General features: G+C 36.3%; 1 protein-coding gene across 7 annotated transcripts in view; it reads left to right on the top strand.

The window, feature by feature from the left end:
• Window positions 1–23,272, top strand: part of DGKB (diacylglycerol kinase beta) — a 749,649-nt gene that overhangs the window by 243,068 nt on the left and 483,309 nt on the right. The window lies entirely within an intron of this gene.

Raw genomic sequence — 23,272 nt, 5'->3', positions numbered from 1 at the left:
TATGTACCACATCTTCTTTATCCATTCATCTTTTGATGGACATTTAGGTTGCTTCCAATTCTTGGCTATTGTAAATAGTGCTGCAATAAATATAGGGGTGCATCTGTCTCAAACTTGATTGCTGCGTTCTTAGGGTAAATTCCTAGGAGTGGAATTCCTGGGTCAAATGGTAAGTCTGTTTTGAGCATTTTGATGTACCTCCATACTGCTTTCCACAATGGTTGAACTAACTTACATTCCCACCAGCAGTGTAGGAGGGTTCCCCTTTCTCCACAGCCTCACCAACATTTGTTGTTGTTTGTCTTTTGGATGGCAGCCATCCTTACTGGTGTGAGGTGATACCTCATTGTAGGTTTAATTTGCATTTCTCTGATAATTAGCGATGTGGAACATCTTTTCATGTGTCTGTTGGCCATCTGTATTTCTTTTTTGGAGAACTGTCTGTTCAGTTCCTCTGCCCATTTTTTAATTGGGTTATTTGTTTTTTGTTTGTTGAGGCGTGTGAGCTCTTTATATATTCTGGACGTCAAGCCTTTATCGGATGTGTCATTTTCAAATATATTCTCCCATACTGTAGGGATCCTTCTTGTTCTATTGATGGTGTCTTTTGCTGTACAGAAGCTTTTCAGCTTAATATAGTCCCACTTACTCATTTTTGCTGTTGTTTTCCTTGCCTGGGGAGATATGTTCAAGAAGAGGTCACTCATGTTTATGTCTAAGAGGTTTTTGCCTATGTTTTCTTCCAAGAGTTTAATGGTTTCATGGCTTACATTCAGGTCTTTGATCCATTTTGAGTTTACTTTTGTATATGGGGTTAGACAATGGTCCAGTTTCATTCTCCTACATGTAGCTGTCCAGTTTTGCCAGCAACACCTGTTGAAGAGACTGTCATTTCGCCATTGTATGTCCATGGCTCCTTTATCAAATATTAATTGACCATATATGTCTGGGTTAATGTCTGGATTGTCTAGTCTGTTCCATTGGTCTGTGGCTCTGCTCTTGTGCCAGTACCAAATTGTCTTGATTACTATGGCTTTATAGTAGAGCTTGAAGTTGGGGAGTGAGATCCACCCTACTTTATTCTTCTTTCTCAGGATTGCTTTGGCTATTCGGGGTCTTTGGTGTTTCCATATGAATTTTTGAATTATTTGTTCCAGTTCATTGAAGAATGTTGCTGGTAGTTTCATAGGGATTGCATCAAATCTGTATATTGCTTTGGGCAGGATGGCCATTTTGACGATATTAATTCTTCCTAGCCACGAGCATGGGATGATTTTCCATCTGTTAGTGTCCCCTTTAATTTCTCTTAAGAGTGACTTGTAGTTTTCAGAGTATAAGTCTTTCACTTCTTTGGTTAGGTTTATTCCTAGGTATTTTATTTTTTTTGATGCAATTGTGAATGGAGTTGTTTTCCTGATTTCTCTTTCTGTTGGTTCATTGTTAGTATATAGGAAAGCCACAGATTTCTGTGTGTTGATTTTGTATCCTGCAACTTTGCTGTATTCCGATATCAGTTCTAGTAGTTCTGGGGTGGAGTCTTTAGGGTTTTTTATGTACAGTATCATGTCATCTGCAAATAGTGACAGTTTGACTTCTTCTTTGCCAATCTGGATTCCTTGTATTTTTTTGTTTTGTCTGATTGCCGTGGCTAGGACCTCCAGTACAATGTTAAATAACAGTGGGGAGAGTGGCCATCCCTGTCTAGTTCCCGATCTCAGCGGAAATGCTTTCAGCTTCTCGCTATTCAATATAATGTTGGCTGTGGGTTTTTCATAGATGGCCTTTATTATGTTGAGGTACTTGCCCTCTATTCCCATTTTGCTGAGAGTTTTTATCATGAATGGATGTTGAACTTTGTCAAATGCTTTTTCAGCATCTATGGAGATGACCATGTGGTTTTTGTCTTTCTTTTTGTTGATGTGGTGGATGATATTGATGGACTTTCGAATGTTGTGCCATCCTTGCATCCCTGGGATGAATCCCACTTGGTCATGGTGTACGATGGTTTTGATGTATTTTTGAATTCGGTTTGCTAAAATTTTGTTGAGTATTTTTGCGTCTACGTTCATCAGGGATATTGGTCTGTAGTTTTCTTTTTTGGTGGTGTCTTTGCCTGGTTTTGGTATTAGGGTGATGTTAGCTTCATAGAATGAGTTTGGGAGTATCCCCTCCTCTTCTATTTCTTGGAAAACTTTAAGGAGAATGGGTATTATGTCTTCCCTGTATGTCTGACAAAATTCCGTGGTAAATCCATCTTTCCCGGGGGTTTTGTTCTTTGGTAGTTTTTTGATTACCGCTTCAATTTCGTTGCTGGTAATTGGTCTGTTTAGATTTTCTGTTTCTTTTTGGGTCAGTCTTGGAAGGTTGTATTTTTCTAGGAAGTTGTCCATTTCTTCTAGGTTTCCCAGCTTGTTAGCATATAGGTTTTCATAGTATTCTCCAATAATTCTTTGCATTTCCGTGGGGTCTGTCGTGATTTTTCCTTTCTCGTTTCTGATACTGTTGATTTGTGTTGACTCTCTTTTCTTCTTAATAAGTCTGGCTAGAGGCTTATCTATTTTGTTTATTTTCTCGAAGAACCAGCTCTTGGTTTCATTGATTTTTGCTATTGTTTTATTCTTCTCAATTTTATTTATGTGTTCTCTGATCTTTATTATGTCCCTCCTTCTGCTGACCTTAGGCCTCATTTGTTCTTCTTTTTCCAATTTCGATAATTGTGACATTAGACCATTCATTTGGGATTGCTCTTCCTTTTTTAAATATGCTTGGATTGCTATGTACTTTCCTCTTAAGACTGCTTTTGCTGTGTCCCACAGAAGTTGGGGCTTAGTGTTGTTGTTGTCATTTGTTTCCATATATTGCTGGATCTCCATTTTGATTTGGTCATTGATCCATTGATTATTTAGGACCGTGTTGTTAAGCCTCCATGTGTTTGTGAGCCTCTTTGCTTTCTTTGTACAGTTTATTTCTAGTTTTATGCCTTTGTGGTCTGAAAAGTTGGTTGGTAGGATTTCAATCTTTTGTAATTTTCTGAGGCTCTTTTTGTGGCCAAGTATGTGGTCTATTCTGGAGAATGTTCCATGTGCACTTGAGAAGAATGTATATCCCGCTGCTTTTGGATGTAGAGTTCTATAGATGTCTATTAGGTCCATCTGCTCTACTGTGTTGTTCAGTGCTTCCGTGTCCTTACTTATTTTCTGCCCAGTGGATCTATCCTTTGGGGTGAGTGGTGTGTTGAAGTCTCCTAGAATGAATGCATTGCAGTCTATATCCCCCTTTAGTTCTGTTAGTATTTGTTTCACATATGCTGGTGCTCCTGTGTTGGGTGCATATATATTTAGAATGGTTATATCCTCTTGTTTGACTGAGCCCTTTATCATTATGTAGTGTCCTTCTCTATCTCTTGTTACTTTCTTTGTTTTGAAGTCTATTTTGTCTGATATTAGTACTGCAACCCCTGCTTTCTTCTCACTGTTGTTTGCTTGAAATATGTTTTTCCATCCCTTGACTTTTACTCTGTACATGTCTTTGGGTTTGAGGTGAGTTTCTTGTAAGCAGCATATAGATGGGTCTTGCTTTTTTATCCATTCTGTTACTCTGTGTCTTTTGATTGGTGCATTCAACCCATTAACATTTAGGGTGACTATTGAAAGATATGTACTTATTGCCATTGCAGGCTTTAAATTCATGGTTACCAACGGTTCAAGGTTAGCCTCTTTAGTATCTTACTGCCTAACTTAGCTCGCTTATTGAGCTGTTATATACAGTGTCTGGAGATTCTTTCCTTCTCTCCCTTCTTGTTCATCCTCCTCGATTCTTCATATGTTGGGTGTTTTGTGCTGTGCTCTTTCTAGGAGTGCTCCCATCTAGAGTAGTCCCTGTAAGATGTTCTGTAGAGGTGGTTTGTGGAAAGCAAATTCCCTCAGCTTTTGTTTGTCTGGGAATTCTTTAATCCCACCGTCATATTTGAATGATAGTCGTGCTGGATACAGTATCCTTGGTTCAAGGCCCTTCTGTTTCATTGTATTAAATATATCATGCCATTCTCTTCTGGCCTGTAGGGTTTCTGTTGAGAAATCTGACATTAGCCTGATGGGTTTCTCTTTATAGGTGACCTTTTTCTCTCTAGCTGCCTTTAAAACTCTTTCCTTGTCCTTGATCTTTGCCATTTTAATTATTATGTGTCTTAGTGTTGCCCTTCTTGGATCCTTTCTGTTGGGGGTTCTGTGTATTTCCGTGGTCTGTTCAATTACTTCCTCCCCCAGTGTGGGGAAGTTTTCAGCAATTATTTCTTCTAAGATACTTTCCATCTCTTTTCCTCTCTCTTCTTCTTCTTGGACCCCTATAATATGGATATTGTTCCTTTTGGATTGGTCACACAGTTCTCTTAATATTGTTTCATTCCTGGAGAGCCTTTTGTCTCTCTCTATGTCAGCTTCTATGCGTTCCTGTTCTCTGATTTCAATTCCATCAATGGCCTCTTGCATTCTATCCATTCTGCTTATAAACCCTTCCAGAGTTTGTTTCATTTCTGCGATCTCTTTTCTGGCATCTGTGATCTCCTTCCGGACTTCATCCCATTTCTCTTGTGTATTTCTCTGCATCTCTGTCAGCATGTTTATGATTCTTATTTTGAATTCTTTTTCAGGAAGACTGGTTAGGTCTGTCTCCTTCTGTGGTGTTGTCTCTGTGATCTTTGTCTGCCTGTAGCTTTGCCTTTTCATGGTGATAGGAATAGTCTGCAGAACTGGGACGAGTGATGGCTGGAAGGACTTCCTTTCTTGTTGGTTTGTGGCACTCCTCTCCTGGGAGAACAGTGACCTCTAGTGGCTTTTGCTGCGCAGCTGCGTGCAGACAGGGTTCCTGCTTCCTGCCCTGCTGCTATGGAGTTAATCTCCGCTGTTGCTGTGGGCGTGGCCTGGCTCCGGCAGCTACTCCAAAATGGTGGAGTCACGTTGGAGCAGGAGCTGCTGGGAGGCTATTTATCTCCGTAAGGGGCCTCCCTGCTCCCTGCAGCCCAGGGGTTAGGGTGCCCAGAGATCCCAGATGATTCCCTACCTCTGGATTAAGTGACCCGCCCTGCCCCTTTAAGACTTCCAAAAAGCACCCGCCAAAACAAAACAACGACCACCAAAAAAAAAAAAAAAAAATAAGAAAAAAAAATTTTTTTTAATTAAAAAAGAAAAAAAGTTTTTAATTAAAAAAAAAAAAAAAGGTGGTTGTTCGTTTTTCTTTATTCTCCGGTGCCAGCCTCAGGCCTCTGCTCACCGGTCTTTCTGCCCTGTTTCCCTAGTATTGGGGTCCCTATCCCTTTAAGACTTCCAAAAAAGCGCTCGCCAAAACAAAACAGCAAAAAAGCAAAAAAAAAATGGTCGCGCGCTTTTCTTATGTCCTCTGTCGCCCAGCCTCCAGTGCCCGCTCAGTGTTCTTGCTGCCCTGTTTTCCTAGTATCGAGCGCCCTGCACTCTGGCCCGGATGGCTGGGGCTGGGTGTTCGGCAGTCCTGGGCTCCGTCTCCCTCCCGCTCTGCCTGCTCTTCTCCCGCCGGGAGCTGGGGGGAGGGGTGCTCGGCTCCCGCGGGGCCGGGGCTTGTATCTTACCCCCTTCGCGAGGCGCTGGGTTCTCTCAGGTGCGGATGTGGTCTGGATATTGTCCTGTGTCCTCTGGTCTTTATTCTAGGAAGGGTTGTCTTTGTTATATTTTCATAGATATATGTGGTTTTGGGAGGAGATTTCCGCTGCTCTACTCACGCCGCCATCTTCCGCCCCTCCTCTGAATGCTATCTCATTAAGTGAAGATACCTTACTTAGTCAAAACAGTTTCCAATTCCTTATTTTGTTATCAATAACTATTTGGTAAACATGTTTATGAAGAGTGGCTTTTCCTGGTTATTCTGTAATCAACATTGCAAAATATTATTTTTTTCTCATATCTTATTATTTTGTTCTACAGATAAATAAGATTCCACAGTTGTTTAGTTCTTTCTATGCTACAAATGCATTTCCAAATTAGGAACATAATGGTTGGAATGTTTCCTAAAACCAAAAACTAGAATAAACTACTAAATATTCAAACATTTCAAAAATTAATTTTAGGTGATTATCTCATCTTTTTAAATATACATAATATTATTAGAATATTCAGTTAAAAGTAGTACTCATTGACAGATAGTGATATGACATAAAACAAAGAATATGTTCAGCATTGTGCTCCTTTTGGACCAAGTCCAGTATATTCTTTCTGGAATATTTTCTATTATTACAATATCCTGTGATACCTTAAATTAACTTTTAAGAATGCCTACAGGATAAATAATGAATCTTATTAGGTGAGAGAAAGGAAAATGAAACAATTTGGAAATTATATATTCTAAACAAATTATTTAGATTTGATTCAAATGGTTCCAGTTTTACCTCTTTCTTCTTCATTGTGACCAAAATTTTGGCCAGGTTGCCATATTGCAGAGGCAGCGATCTACATATCTCTATGTATAACACCCTCAGAGTACCTTATGTCTATATTAACTTCTAATCTTCCAATCTTGTTTTCCACAATTACAAAAATTCTACTAAATTATGCATTGTAGATATGGTGATTAAATCTTAAATAACAGTAGAGTATGTTAAATCTCTGCTTCTAGCATGTGTTTAATCAAGTCATTACTCCTCAGCAATGTCAGAATGTGTGTTAGGGTGTCGGAGGGTGGTGTGTGGTTTCTCCTCACAGTCCAAGTATTACTGGCTCTTTCTGGTCTGTCACTTAAGTCTAACCAGCAACTGTTAATAAAGACAGCTTCAGTAATAAATTCAAGGAGGGATATATTTTAATTCTCTGCAATTCTGAAATTTGGATTTTTGTATTCTCTGTAACCTTACTTCCTATGCTAGTCATAGAGCTTCCAGAAATGTAGAGTCTGGTGGAGAGGTGTGAACAGTTCGCTAAAGATATGACTTGCTGCACTGAGCAGCAGCTTTTAACACCATTTCGGCTGCTTCACCTTTCTTTTCTATATATCTCTTTAACCTTTAACCACAGTTACTAAAAGTCATTTATTTTCTTGAAATTCTTTAAGTAATATACCATGGTTTTTTGCCTGTGCAATTTTCCTTTTCTGTCTAAAGAGTTGGGGACAAAGCACAATGTCAGTGCTCAATAAATGTTTCATCACTGTCATTACTTAATATTCATTTAATTAATATTCATTATAGATCAATTCATAATTGTCATCATAGTAATGATAGGCAAAAAGAATCTCATTTTTTCCCATATTTTGAATATCTAACCCAGACTCAAGTTCATGGTATTATTTCTAAAGGATAGCTGCTTTTTATTTATTTATTTTTTAAATGTATAGAATTAAATTCTGAATGTTCCTATATATATTTTTTTGCCAGTGGTTTTCTGTTTCAAATACCAATGAGGAGCAAAATAAGCACTGAAGAGCTATATTTATAAGATATGTGTACGTCCACTTTGGTTGGGCTTAGTCCTCTTGTACATATACTTCAGAGGGACATAGTAGAAGAATGGGAAAAGGAGCCAGCATCACTAAGTGATAATTCCACTACCTACTCTTGTGAGATGGACCACTTATGTGTTACACTGTCCTGGTTAGATTGGTTTTGCTGATTTCTGAAGAACCCATCATTATGCTAACTAACCTAGGCTATATTATGTAGAACATGTAAATTTATAAATGGTCTAATCTAGAAAAAAGTTTGCATATTATAGTTATTTATACTTTTTTCTATCTAAATGCACTTGGTAGAGTTCTATTTTTAGGATCCTAAATAATATTGTTAGTTTATGTTTTAATAGGACTGTAAAAATATTCTTATAAGTTTCTAGGATATTTTATGTTTAACACATAGCTGTACCCAGAGCAAGTTATGATAACTTTTTAAGGAAACAGACTGGTACCTGTCAGTTTTGTCATGATTTGTAGAAAAAATGAAAGACTGATATGACATAAACTGGAAGTTTAGTAAACTAAAAATTTGATGGAAATCTGAAACATGTAACCAAAAATGAACATTATCTAAAGGATTAAAAATTATTCAAAATGTAAAATCTATGAAATGGACTCAAACAAAACGAAGAATATCAGACATGCATCTGATTCAAAAGTGCGGATGGGAGATTATGTATTAATTAAATTATTCTACAACTGGTTACCATTAATATTCAAAGTAGCTGACATAGACACTAAGCAGCAATATAAAACATAATAAATTTGTGCCCAAATCAAGTTAAATTTAGACATTCATGTCACAATACCCTAAAAAGTTAACAGAAGTGGTTTGCAAATTTATTCCTGAGTTTCTTAGAAGCCAATTTATTCCTGAGTTTCTAGGTAAATATAGGCTTGACAGTATTCACAACATAAAAACAAACCATTGAGTGAGGGAGGATTTAAGGTGGTGGGGTGAAAGGTAAGACAGAGAACTCCTCCCAAAACCACATGCAGGATGAGAACATAGTTAATACAACTAACCCTAAAACAGCAAAAGGAAAGAAGGCTGCACCAGACTGCATACAGACCTCATGAACAGAGCAGACCTCACGAAACAGGGTAACGAACCAAACCTTTGATATGGTGGGACCCAAGCCCTTCCCTGACCCCAGCTCACTTGCGGGAGGAAGAAAAATGGAGCAGGGAGTGGGTGGAAGTCTACAACAGCTGAACACCGAGCCCTGGAGGCCTGCTTTGGAACATAAACCTACACTGTGTGGTGCTCTGGAGGTTGGTGAGGTTGGGGAGCTGGGACAGGTGGAGTGCTTGAGAGACTGAGATTCTGGCCGTTTGTGGAGGATGGGATCCACGTCCGGCTGCTCTGGGACAAAGGAAAGGCAGGCGATCTGAGAGGTTTCCTAGCAGCTAGAGGGCTGCTGAAGGGGTGGGGTTTGCATTGAGCATGCTTCATGGGAGAAGGGATAGGTGGACAAGGTTGTCTGGGCATGCTGTGCCCAGCAAGTTGAGAACTTTCAGGAGATTCAGACACTCCATCCCCCTGGTTGGCCACTCAGCTCTGAGGACCCCCTGTGATATGAAGCCTGCTGTGCCTCCCTTATGGCCTGCTGGCACAGGATCGCAAACTGGCAGTCACTGCACTGGCATCAGGCCAGCCAGAGGGAGGACCTGCCTACAGCAGCTAGAGAGGCAAAGCATAGAGGTTTACACCTGTGTGCTCAGCCCATTGGACTGATACTGGAGACAGGCACCAGAACTGCTCCCCTACCAACCCCAACCTCACTTTAGGGGCTGAGCAGGTACAGAGACTAAAGCTTCTGGGAACTAGAGGGCGCCACATAGAAATATGAAACGTCAAAGGAACCTGGTTGAGACCAAAATCTCACAAACCCAAGAAAAAGGGCCAAATGAAATAGAACTAACCAATCTTCCTGAAAGAGATTTCAAAATAAAAATCATAAACATGCTCATGGAGGTACAGAAAAATAATCAAGAACTCAGGAATGAATTTAAGATGGAGATTCAATCATTAAGAAATTCATAAAAAATGAGCCATACAATGGAGGGATTTAAAAGCAAATTAGATGTAGTAGAAGAGATGGTAAATATAATAGAAATTAGAAAAGAGGAATACAAAGAAGCTGAGGCACAGAGAGAAAAAAGGATCTCTAGGAATAAAAGAATATTGAGAGAACTGTGTGACCAATCCAATGGAAGAATATTCACATTATAGGGCTACAAGAAGAAGAAAAAGAGAGAGAAAGGGAAAGAAAGTATCTTTGAGGAGGTAATTGCTTAAAACTTCCTCAGTCTGGGGAAGGAGATAGTCTCTCAGGCCATGGAGATCCACAGATCTCCCAACACAAGGGACCCACGGAAGACAACACCAAGACATATAGCCATGAAAATGGCAAAGATCAAGGATAAAGGCAGACTTTTAAAAGCAGCTAGAGAGAGAAAAAAGACCACCTACAAAGGAAAACCCATCAGGCTATCATCAGATTTCTCAACAGGAACCTTACAGGCCAGAAGGGAGTGGCATGATATATTTAATGCAATGAAGCAGAAGGGCCTTGAACCAAGAATACTCTACCAGCAAGATTATCATTTAAAATTGCAGGAGGGATTAAACAATTTTCAGATAAGCAGAAGCTGAGAGAATTTACCTCACAAAAACCACCTCTACAATGCACTTTGAAGGGACTGCTATAGATGGAAGTATTCCTAGGGCTAAACACCTGTCATCAGGGGAGAAAAAACCAGAGCAAAGTAAAACAATTATTTACTAAGCAGATGCAAAATCAAACCAACTACGCCCAAAGTCAATCAAAGGATAGACAAAGAGTACAGAATATGATACAAATATAAAAGAATGGAGAAGGAAGAAAAAGGAGGGGAAAAAAGAACCTTTAGGTTGTGTTTATAATAGCATATTATAGTAGTGAGTTAAAATAGATTGTTAGACAGTAAGGGAATTACCCTTGAACCTTTGGTAACCACGAATCTAAAGAATGCAATGGCAATAGGTACATACCTATTGATAATTACACTAAATGTAAATGGTCTAAATGCACCAATCAAAAGTCACAGAGTCACTGGATAAAAAAACAAGAACCGTCTATATGCTGCCTATAAGAGATTCACTTCAAACCCTAAGACATACACAGACTGAAACTAAAGGGATGGAAAAAGATATTTCATGCAAATAATAGAGAGAAAAAAGGAGGAGTTGCAGTACTTGTATCAGACAAAATAGACTTTAAAACAAAGAAAGTAACAAAAGACCAAGAAGGACATTACATAATGTTAAAGGGGTCAGTCCAACAAGAGGATATAACTATTATAAATAACTACATACCCAACAGAGAATCACCTACATAAGTGAAACAAATACTGGAAGAAATACAGGGGGAAATAGAATGCAGTGCAAACATTTTAGGAGACTTTAACACACCACTCACTCCAAACGACAGATCAACCAGACAGAAAATAAGTAAGGAGACAGAGGCACTGAACAATATATTAGAACAGATGGACCTGCCAGACATCTACAGAATACTTCATCCAAAAGCAACAGGATACACATTCCTCTCAAGAGCACATAGAACATTTTCAAGAATCGATCATATACTAGGCCACAAAAAGAGCCTCAGTAAATTCAAAAAGATTGAAATTGTAGCAACCAGCTTCTCATCACAAAGGTATGAAACTAGAAATAAATTACACAAAGAAAATGAAAAAGCTGACAAATACATGGAGTCTTAATAACATGCTCCTATGTAATTGATGGATCAATGACCAAATAAAAACAGAGATCAAGCAATATATGGAGACAAATGACAACAATAATTCAACACCATAAAATGTGTGGGATGCAGCAAAAGCTGTGCTATGAGGGAAGTATATTGCAATACAGGCCTACCTCAGGAAAGCGGAATGATCCCAAATGAACATTCCAAACTCAAAATTAATGACACTAGATAAGGAAGAACAAATGAGGCCCAAAGTCAGTAGAAGGAGGTACATAGTAAAGATTAGTGCATAAATAAATAAAATTGAGAAGAATAAACCAATAGAAAGAATCAATGAAAGCAGGACCTGGTTCTTTGAGAAAATTAACAAAATAGAAAAACCCCTGGCTAGACTTATCAGGAAAAAAAGAGAGTCTACACACATAAACAAAATCAGAAATGAGAAAGGAAAAAATAGTACGGAGACCACAAAAATAAAAAGAATTATGAGAGAACACTATGAAAAATTATATGGTAACAAAATGGATAACCTAGAAGAAATTGACAACTTTCTAGAAAAATACAACCTTCCAAGGCTGACCCAGGAAGAAACAGAAAATCTGAATAGACCAATTACCAGCAAAGAAATTGAAATGGTAATCAAAAATCACTGGAGAATAAAACTCCTGGACCAGATGGTTTCACTGCTGAATTTTATCAAACATTCAGTGAAGACCTAATAGCCATCCTCCTTAAAGTTTTCCCTAAAGTAGAAGAGGAGGGAATACTCCCAAACTCATTCCACAAGGCCAACATCACTTTTGTACCAAAACCAGGCAAAGACACCACAAAAAAAGAAAATTACAGACCAATATCCCTGATGAAATAGATGCAAAAATACTCAACAAAATATTAGCAAAATGAATTAAAAAATACATCAAGAGGATCATACACCATGATCAAGTGGGATTCATCTCACACACCTCAACAAACAAAAAGCATTTGACAAAATTCAGCATCCATTCACGATAAAACCTCTCAACAGAATAGGTATAGAGAGCAAGTACCTCAAAATAATAAAGACCATATATGACAAACCCACAGACAACATTATACTTAACAGCGAGAAGCTGAAAGCTTTTCCTTTAAGATTGGGAACGAGGCAAGGATGGCTGCTCTCCCCACTTTTCTTCAACATAGTTCTGGAAGTCCTTGCCAAGGCAATCAGACAACACAAAGAAATAAAATGCATACAGATTTTCAAGGAAGAAGTTAAATTGTCCCTGTTTGCAGATGACATAATATTGTACATAAAAATCCCTAAAGAATCCACTCCAAAACTACTAGATCTAACATCTGAATTCAGCAAAGTTGCAGGATACAAAATTAATACACATAAATCTGTTGCATTCCTATCTACTAACGATGAAATAGCAGAAAAAGAAATCTGGAAAACAATTCCATTCACAATTGCATCAAAAAGAAGAAAATGCCTGGGAATAAACCTAACCAAGGAGGTGAAACGCCTACACCCTGAAAATGACAGGATAGTCATGAGAGAAATTAAAGAAGATATCAATGAATGGAAACACATCCCGTGCCCATGGATAGGAAGAATTATAGTGTCAAAATGGCCATCCTGCCTAAAGCAATATACAGATTCAGTGCAATCCCTATCAAAATAACAACAACATTCTTCAATGAATTAGTACAAATAGTTCTCAAATTCATAAGGAATCACAAAAGAAGGTGAATAGCCAAAGCAATCCTGAGAAGGAAGAATAAAGCTGGGGGGATTAAGCTCTGTGACTTCATGCTCTACTATAAAGCCACAGTAATCAAGACAGTTTGGTACGGGCACAAGAACAGACACATAGACCAATGGAACAGACTAGAAAGGCCAGATATAAACCCAAGCATATTTGGTCAATTAATATATGATAAAGGAGCCATGGATATACAATGGGGAAATGACAGTCTCTTCAACAGATGGTGCTGGCAAAACTGGACAGCTGCATGACTAAGAGAATGAAACTGGATCATTGTCTAACCCCATACACAAAGGTAAATTTGAAATGGATCAGACCTGAATGTAAGTCATGAAACCATAAAACTCTTATAAAAAAACATAGGCAAAAATCTCTTGGACATAAACATGAGTGACTTCTTCATGAACATATCTCCCCAGCAAGGGAAACAAAAGCAAAAATGAACAAGTGGGACTGTATCAAGCTGAAAAAGCTTCTGTACAGCAAAGGACTGATGGCTCGTGACCAATGAGCATTTACGTATAAATAAGTCTACCTGTTATGAAAATAAAATAGTAATAATCCTGCCACAAGAAAGCAAAGAAATAAGCATAGCAGTTAAAAGATGGATGTCATGCATGAAGATTTATTGCATTTAGCAGAAGAAACTTTTAATAGCAGTTGTTTTAACATGATCAAAAACACTGAAGAAAACATCTACCTTAAAACATTCTGATTTGAAAGGGAAAACTAGAGTCTTCAGAAAAGATGTAGAGAAAAAAAATACTCCTTAGCAGAAACTAAAATATAACTGTATGCATATAGGAAGAATCAATATTGAGGACAACTGAGTCAGTAATTTGGAGAAGAGGATTAACAAAATCTATGGTACAAAGGAGGATAGCAACAGGGTGGAAAGAGATCGCTCTATCTCCAAACAAAAAATCCTAAAGTGTTCTCTTACATCTAAGTATACTGAAGAAAATTAAATTGAACTAAAAAAGAACCTGCATTTCTTCAAATTTACTTACCTACTTAATGTAATTTCCATGCAGTATATTTTGCTTGACAAAATGATTCCAATGTTTGCCTGGAAGAATAAGTGTGCACAAACACATTATAAATTTGAGAAAGAGGAGGAATAAGGAAAGACCTGTTTTAACAAATCTTAAGAATTTGTCTATTACAGTTACAGTGATCAAAATAATGTAACAGTGGCTCTAGAAGGTATAAAGAACAGGAAGAAAGTCTAAATCATGTTGAACTTTATGTAATAATGCAGTGTATGGTGAAGGTCACCTATCAGATCTGAAGGAGGATGGTGAGGATCAGTGGTATTGAGAATAGTGTATAATCATATAGGAAACTAAGGGTAAATTCTACTTTATATTTATTCCCAAATGAACTGAACATGGATTAAATATTTTATTTTTTATATATAGGAGGACTTTATACCTCTTTTTTCTAAAAAGGGAAAGATAAAAGAATATTGTTGACAGACTCCACTAATTAAAAATTTCCTTAAAAAACAAAGAGCAAAACTGCATCTCATGTTGTTATGCTATGTAAGTTGTCTCATTCAGTTTCATGACTACAACAACCACTTTTGAATATGTCTGTGTAAGCTTGTTCTCCCTTACCCGCAAGATCCAGAACTCCACTTTATGTTCTAAATTTCCTCTTAGATGTCCCCCAGGAGCCTCAAACATACAAGAAACTGAACCTAAAATGTTTTTTTGTGAAATTATTTCCTGTGCTCATTGAATAACACCATAGTCATTCCTATCATTCAATAAAAGGGTTAATCTCTTTATCTCTAGCATCCAATTCAATATGAAAATTGGTAGATGCTCAATATATATTTATTGAGTTAATGAACAAAATTCAGTCAGCTCTTTTAACTCCATCAGTTATCACTTTTTCCTGCATCAAGAAGAAAAGACATTAGACAGTGACATAAATATCAAAAAGACATTAAAATGAATATATGACTAGGAAGCTTACTTTTTAGTCACTGATAACATGAGAGTTGAATTTTATTGTTACAAGCTAATAAAATCGAATTTAAAGTATGTGATGATAAGATAATTTAAGTGAATGTCAAATCAGCATTTTGTTTAGTTTCTGAAATGGCACTTGAAATAGTTTTACTTATTTAAATTTTGAAAATCTTGTGATTGTTATGTTGTAGTTATATAAAATATCCAATAGATGGTACTGTGAAATGCCTAATATTCAAAGTAAAGTTGCATTGCAGGTAGAGAACTTAAAGGGAACATATCAGAAATCTGAAGAGAATCAGGTATTTTCTTCTGGGTGTTAAATTATATTTAAAATCTGATTTTTAAAAAATATACATTAAACAACATAGTAGTTCATGCAAAAATATCATGACTGTTCATTCAGTGTAGCTCAGAAAATGAAAATTAATATTTACTGAATGGAACTTAAAAATTATTCATATTCTATTAGTAGGTTTTTTTTATTTTTGGTGGTGATTACCCTTAGTTAATGTGGTGTTTTAGCTAATGTTACTCAGATCACAGCATTTTCAGGAGGCAACTATAGCTGCATATTTTTGTTACTGAAATATTACAGACAAACTTATGTTAAAAATAGAGCAAATCTTTGAGAGACAATCTCCCTTCTTGCTTAGCAAGAATGGGTACACTATTTTGGACTCTACCAGAACCAGTCAAATACCTGAATGTAACATTTTACCATTTGGTAAATATTATGTGCTTTCAGACATTTAAACAACTCATATTCTATTAATAGAGTTAAAATTGGTTTAAAAAAAATACAAGCAACAGTTTAGAAATGGGTTGGTGTTTGCTTCTAAAAAACGAAAAGTGCTGATTTGTACATAGCCTTATTTATCTTAGTGTTCATTCGGAATTTCCCTTACAAAGTAGTGATTGTCTGTTCCCAAGAATGAATGCCAAATGTTGATGATCAGAACTAAGTTTTTTGTTTTTGTTTTTGTTTTCTTATTAAGGTATCATTGATATACACTCTCATGAAGGTTTCACAAGAAAAATAATGTGGTTATTACATTCATCCTTATTATTGAGTCCCCCCACATACCACATACCACATAACCCAGCAGTCACTGTCCATCAGTGTAGTAAGATGCCAGAGTCCCTATTTGTCTTCTCTGAGCTACACTGTCTTCCCTGTGACCCCACACACACCATATGTACCAATCATGATACCTCACAATGCCCTTCTACCTCCCTTCCGACCCACCCTCCCCCACCTCTCCCCTTTGGTAACCACTAGTCCCCTCTTGAAGTCTGTGAGTCTGCTGCTATTTTGTTACTTCAGTTTGGCTTTGTTGTTATACTCCACAAATGAGGGAAATCATTTGGTATTTGTATTTCTCTGCCTGACTTATTTCACTGAGCATAATACCCTTTAGCTCCATCCATGTTGTTGCAAATAGGATTTGTTTCTTTCTTATGGCTGAATAGTATTCCATTGTGTATATGTACCACATCTTCTTTATTATTCTTCTCCTAACCTATTTCTAAAGCTAAAAATGTCTGAATAATTATGTGATAACATAGAAAGCTTAAAAATCTCTGTATATCTTACTTTAAATATTGCAGATAATTTTTAAAAATTTTGTTACCATTTATGATATTGTTTTTGAATAATGCCAGGTATTGCTTTGCATTATGTTTATTTATATATTAATTGGTTCAATAAACTTTTATGGCATATGACACTTTGCCAGGTACTAGAGAAACTAACATAAATAGCTTATTATGTTCTTATTAGAATGCTTTTGTGTGAGTCAGCAGCTCTTACGCGATGTGCATCATTTGTTTCCTGGCTTCTTTAAGCATTTACTATCTTTCCATGTTTTATATAATCTGAGCTTGTGTTATGATGAATCTTTTACATGTCTCGTAGGAAGAATATAGTCATGGTTGCATAGGAATATTCTGCTTAAAGAAAATATGTTATTGAAATAATTTGAGCTAGCTTAAGTAATGGAGGCTATTCTTTTTATTTTAAAAATCATTAGTACTTTGGTAAATATAGGCTTTTCTGACCACTATCTCCTAACCATATGAAAACAAATTTATCAGATTTGTAATAGAAAAGTGTGGGGTGAACAACTAATTTCCAAGATATTTCAAGTTAAAAATGATTGCTGTCCACCACTGTATGAAGACAACATCTTTATAGATTCATCAGAAAATAATGGGGCCTCTAGAATCCTACCCAGAATCTGTAAGATTTTATATGCATTGGGCACTACGCTCTTTTCAAAAACAATGACACACACTGTTTCATTTACTCAGATTTCCAAGTATACTGGATGTACATAACATTACATGGCAAAGCTCCTACTTGAGCTAAATGGGTTTAAATATAAACTGTGCATGCAGATCTCAAGTGATAGTCTCCTAATATATGTCAGATACTCTTTACTACTGCCCTCTTTTATTTCAGTAACATTTTAATTAATTCACACTGATTGAATAAATGTACATTGAGACTTGTTTCCTAATGAGGGCGCATTTAGAAAGGAAAGGTTTTGCATCATTCTGATATCCTGTGGGTAATTATATTCTAATTATATGGTCGGGGGAAAAGAGTCTATAACTCAGTGCTGATATTGTTCATTGGACCCAATTAATTACATGCACATAATGAAAGTTCATGATAAGGTTGACTGGCAGTCAGTGTAAAAATTTTAACTCAATTGAATCTTAGCCTAAGATGAGTACAGAATTGGACTTTAACCTGGTTAGGAAATGCTTTGGTGTGAGATGATATTAGAGGGGCAAAGGATGAGAACAAATTTCATTATTACTGACTTGTTTCTTAATTCAAGGCCTTTTCCAAGATTGATGAAAAGGAAAACTTAGCAGCCTAATGCTTTAATTCTAAATATTATTATCAATATTCTTTCATTACCTACAGTGATTTTCTGTATTTTGGAAAGCAGCAGTACATTAGTGATACCATGATCCATTTCTAGAATGCAGTCTTGTATTTGTTGAAGGAAAGAATAGGCATACCAGGAGGTATTATTGATTAATTTTATTAGCATAAAATTCAATAGGTATTAATCTGTTATAATAGGTTCTTTTTTGAAGGGGCCATTTTATCAAACCACCAGCTAAACTCAGAGCGTTGTCCCCAACATTCACAGGCCTAATCATACATACATACACATCCTCATAAATAGGTATGTACTAATTATCTATATGTAAAATCAGAGTTCTAAGGAATATTCTGAAACAAATTAATACTCAATTTAAGACAGGAATGTTTCATTCTCATATGTGTTTTGGAGAGGGTTGAATCCGATGTTTAAGAACTTTACAGTACTTCAAACCAAAACCAAAGCCATTCTCTAAATATCAGTTCCCATACTTGCCTTTGTTCAATTTCATTCTTTTCTTTGCTCAAATTTTAGAAAAGACAGTCTCTGGGATCCAGGAGAATAGCAGAGAGGATTTTATTCTTCTCTTCATCTAAGCCTATCCTTTCTCCCTCCCTCTTTTTCCCCAATGCTTTCTCTCTTTGGTCTCTTCTCTCCTTTCCTGCATCTTCCTCTCTTTCTCTCTCTTCTGAACCTCGATGTTTCATTAAAAAAAATAAATAAACCTATTGGTTCCTATCTAGTTATTAGCAACAAAAAGTTTCAGATGAAGAAAGTGCAGTAAGGTCCCTTTTACTGAGCTCTAAGTAGGCACTGGAAACAAAGGGAATCATTTGGATTCTAAGTTTAATACAAGTTAGCATTTATTGAGAACTTAAATTTGCCAGACATCTTTTAATCCTAAAGGGAGCTATTGTTATGATGCACATGTGAGGAAAGTAAATGTTAGGGGGATTAAGAAATTTACCTAAAGTCATACAATATCCAACTGGCAGAAATAATACCTGCTTCACCCCAAGCCTGATGTCCTAAACCTATTTTTCATTTTTACGTTGCAGTCCCCAACAATTGGTGAGGCATGAATTCATTTAGGGGATCTAGACTAGCATTTCAAAAATGGAATGGAAAGAAAATCAATGGAATAAAGTAGAGGAAAATAGATGAGAATATATAAGGTAGTGAGGCCCACAAGGTAAGCGGTCTTTGTGAAATTATTTTACAACTATAAATACACAAATCTTGCTATTGTGAATCAGAGTTAAAAAAAAAATTGAAGAACTTCAACCATATTGACTTCTGATGATTTTAGAAGACTTATAAGATCTAGTCAAGTAAAATAACATTTCTAATGGCTTTATTTCACTAGCTCATCATGTGGGCAAGACAATAACAGTAACATAGAAAGTGTTTTATTTTTACTGATTGGTTTTATATATAGAAATCTATGTATGAAATGATTTGGATAGTTCTATAAAGATACATTTTTGACATTTTCATTGAAAACATTCAGTGCCCCTTAAATTTTCAAATATGCATTGTATAAGGTGTACTTTCCCTGGAAGTTTCAGTAGGTTTCCTTTTAGACACAAACATGATGAGAGAGGAGTTAAAGAGGGAGCCTCACACTCCCTTCTCTTCAATATCCCCTGAATGAAATCTGCAAAAATCCATAAACAATCATTTTACAAGAGTAAGAATGGAATACTTTTGTGAGTGATTATAATGATAAAGGTAGTGAAATAATCTCAGTTATAAGTATTTTTGCCTTTAAATTTTTGTTGGTAAAGTCTAAAAATAGGGCTCAAGTGGGCAGTGATTATGGAAGGGACTTTGGATAAGATTATGATATGTGTATCTTTTAAAATATTTTATTTTTGATAGTTAACATTTTAATGAGATATGTTAAAGTGCCACCGGAAAAGAAAAAGGATTTATGATTCTCTTAATTGGCATACTTGCTGTATGTTGAAATAGTCTGATTAAAGGTGTTAATAAAAACAATGGTAGTATAAAAATTATTTCCATCTCATTTTTTAAACTATGCGTTGTGTTCATATGATTGAGTATATACACTTAAGGACCTGCAAAAATCATAAAAGGTTAATTATGAAGCTGGAATGTAAAAATAAAATTTATGGAAACCACACAGTATTTACTTTCCAGCCTAGAGACGACCTGATACATTTTATTGCCATGTGTGAGGGGAGAGCAGCTTCTCTTAGGTGGGCGCAGGGTACCATGTCAGCAAAAGGATTGGTCTTTGTCCAACCTTGCTCTCTGTCACTTCTTCTTTGGTACCAGAGATATCCAATTGTGTGGAAGGAAAACAGCTATTTGAAATAGTTTTATTTGGCCATTATAATTTACTACTACTCACTGCTCTGGAGGTTATTATGTTAAATTAACCCATATTTACATTCAATTCTCGAAGGCCAGTTCTCTAAAGCAGGAAAGATATACATGTGGTTTCTAAATACTCTGCAGTATTCATCAACATTTTAAGATAATTTGATTTCCAAATTACTTAAAAAATAGAGGCCTAGCTAAAAAAAAAAAACTTAAAAAAAATTCTCGTTGAATTTGTTGTTGTTTGAATTATGGAGCCTGGGAACGGGAATCACTGTACTTATGTTTTGTCCCTATACTGTAGGCTAGTCTTCTCATCTTGCTAATGTTCAGTTCTGTTAGCTGAGAAATGGAGTATCTTGGTTTAGTGGGAGATCTAAATGAGACAATAAATACGAAAGCAATTTCTCAAAAATATGAACATTATTATATAGGTATAAAGTATAATTATTAATTTTACTTTAGTCTTGAAATAACTGATGGCCCTTTTAATGTGAGCACTATGTTCTTATTATATTTTTAACTAAGTCAAACCTCCAATAAGCTCTCCACCAAAGATTTTTCTTTGTCCTATGACAATTTGGATTAAATTGTCAATTTAAAATGATTACATGTTAGAAAATATGAAGATAAGAGATATCTCAATACTTTAATAGCATTTTTTAAAATTCTTTAATATTAGGTTGAACTAATAAGTGCCCTGAAGGCAAATGCATCTTTTAAACTAATTATCTTCACTATGTATTCTATTTAATATTAAAATGATACTGATTAAATAAAATAAATCACATTCCCCTGTAGTCACCCCTCATATTTGATTAAATACAAATATACAGACCCTGTATTAATTCTGATTAAAAATATATTATGTTTAGAAATATATAGTCATGATAAAACTAAAACATTTACTCTGCTCATTCTTGATATTTAAAACTAATATATAGAAGAATAAAAATGAAGCAATGTAATATCTGAATTTGTTTTCTAACAAGCTGCTGCTTTTTCTTTTGCCTAGATACCATAGTTTTCTTATTGTTATCTCAGGGATAAGCTAGTGATGGACATGTTGATTTAATAACACTCTTTGCCTACACATTTTGATTGTAAGTGAGTTCATATATATGTTGGTTCATCACCCTTGCTCTTGGAATACAATTCTAGTATTGCTCTCAAGCATCTGGGTGTTGCTGGAAAAATTCTCAGAGCTGGTGGCTTTATCTCTTACATGTTTATGATTCCAGCTCTGCTGAGCCCTCAGTTTTGTTTGATTCTGTTACTCATTCTTAGTCAACTCTTTTCCAATTTTTAGAGAAGTAGTGACAAAATCTCTATTATTTCCATACTTTCTTCATCTCACTACTTCTATGCCAACTTCTCTGCCAACAACTCTCTAGGTAGGTAACCCATATCCCCAACTGCCATGAGAAAGAAGCCTGCAAACATGAGTATCTTAAATTACCAGTTCTCTACACAAGTAATAGTAAAGTGCCAGCCAGTGTTCAGTTGCATTCTACAGTGTCTTTTTTGGGGGGAATGCCTTAGTGTTGGATTTTATTATCCAACTTGGCATAGTTTTTCCTTTTTGGGGCATTGGATCACATAAATCCAGTATGTCCCCTGCCTCCAACCTATGTTTAGTAATTGTTACTATTTTACCATCATACTCCATATAGATATATAGCTGTATGTATGTATGCATGTATATATTTATAACAATATGCACACATAATGTGTATTTTATTAAGTTGAACAATTTTGAAAGCAAAGTACAGGTAGTATGACACTAGCTCTAAATGCTTCAGCAGGCATCTTCTAAGATTAAGGACAATTTTCTATACAATTACCTTACAATTATCACACCTAAGAATATTAACAATAATTCCATAATGTCAGTCATTATCCTGTCTCTATTCAGACACCCACAGTTATCTCAAAAATGTCTTAAAGCTTTTTAAAAAGTTTTTTTGGTGATAGAGGTCGGGGCCATAGAATCTACTTGAGAGTCTTAATGCTACATTGGTTTTTATTCTGAACTATTTGACAACTAGTCTTACACTTGGCTTTCTGTCTATCACTTTGCTCTGTACAGTCACAGGTACTGTGAGCAGAGGCTCTGCTCAAGGTGTCCAGCATCTGTGACTTATGCCCTGGAGGCTGTTTAATGGGCATTTTCATTTGCTTGAGAGTCTCTGGGACTTCCCTGGGTTTCCTGACTAGGACAGGATAAGGCAGTTAATCTGGATGTGATGGAGAGCACACAATTATAATGCAAATAGAAGGACTACATTCATGCCTTAAAATGTCTATTCAGATCCAAGCTTCAACCAAGAGCTGAGAAGGAAAAATAAGGAGGCTGACAAACAGCTTTGGGCTGGCCTATAGTGAAGCGAGCATGAACATTTTCCCTGCCACCTATTACCCCAGGCCTTATGCAGACCGAGTTGGCCTCAGAAGTCAAGAAAATTACTAAAATCACGAAGTTTTCAATGGATGTTCTACCCAAACCTTTGTCCATTCATCTGGGAAACAACAGCAGTTATTTCCATAGGGCCCTCCTGTTAGGGGAATAGTTAACCTGAGTTCACCCTCCCAGACATCATAACTTCTTTTGACTAAAAATCTTCAGCTGCAGTATTTCTTTACCTAAATTATGGGAATATCTTCTAAACAGAGTTGCATTCACAGACACTTTCATTTTATCTAGGGCTCCCCTGACTTCTTCTCCATCTGTTCCACTTTTGGGTACACTGGCTGCTTCTGGTCCATCTCTATATTGAGCAGCTCTGAAGCTCTCTGGGTCCTCATTTACCTGATACATAGTTATTCTTCTAGTTCTTGCTGCCTTCCCAGAGTCCTCCTGGGTAAGGGAGTAAACTGACATCTGTGCCCTCATATTTTTCAGACCCATGGTGGGGATCCATCCATCCCCCTCATATAGCTTGGCCCTGGGAAGGAGACTAGAATATCCTGACTATTCCCTCCTTCTTAGAGACAGACAAATGTCATAAAAGAGAACTGCTAGCTTTCCATCCAACTTTCCTACTCCCCTCATCCACCACCACGGAAACCTTTAT

This window comes from Manis pentadactyla, chromosome 7 (assembly GCF_030020395.1).
Source record: "Manis pentadactyla isolate mManPen7 chromosome 7, mManPen7.hap1, whole genome shotgun sequence".
In the NCBI taxonomy this organism is placed as follows: Eukaryota; Metazoa; Chordata; class Mammalia; order Pholidota; family Manidae; genus Manis; species Manis pentadactyla.
The sequence above is the reverse complement of the archived record's forward strand: the minus strand, read 5'-3'. Positions and strand labels throughout refer to the sequence as shown.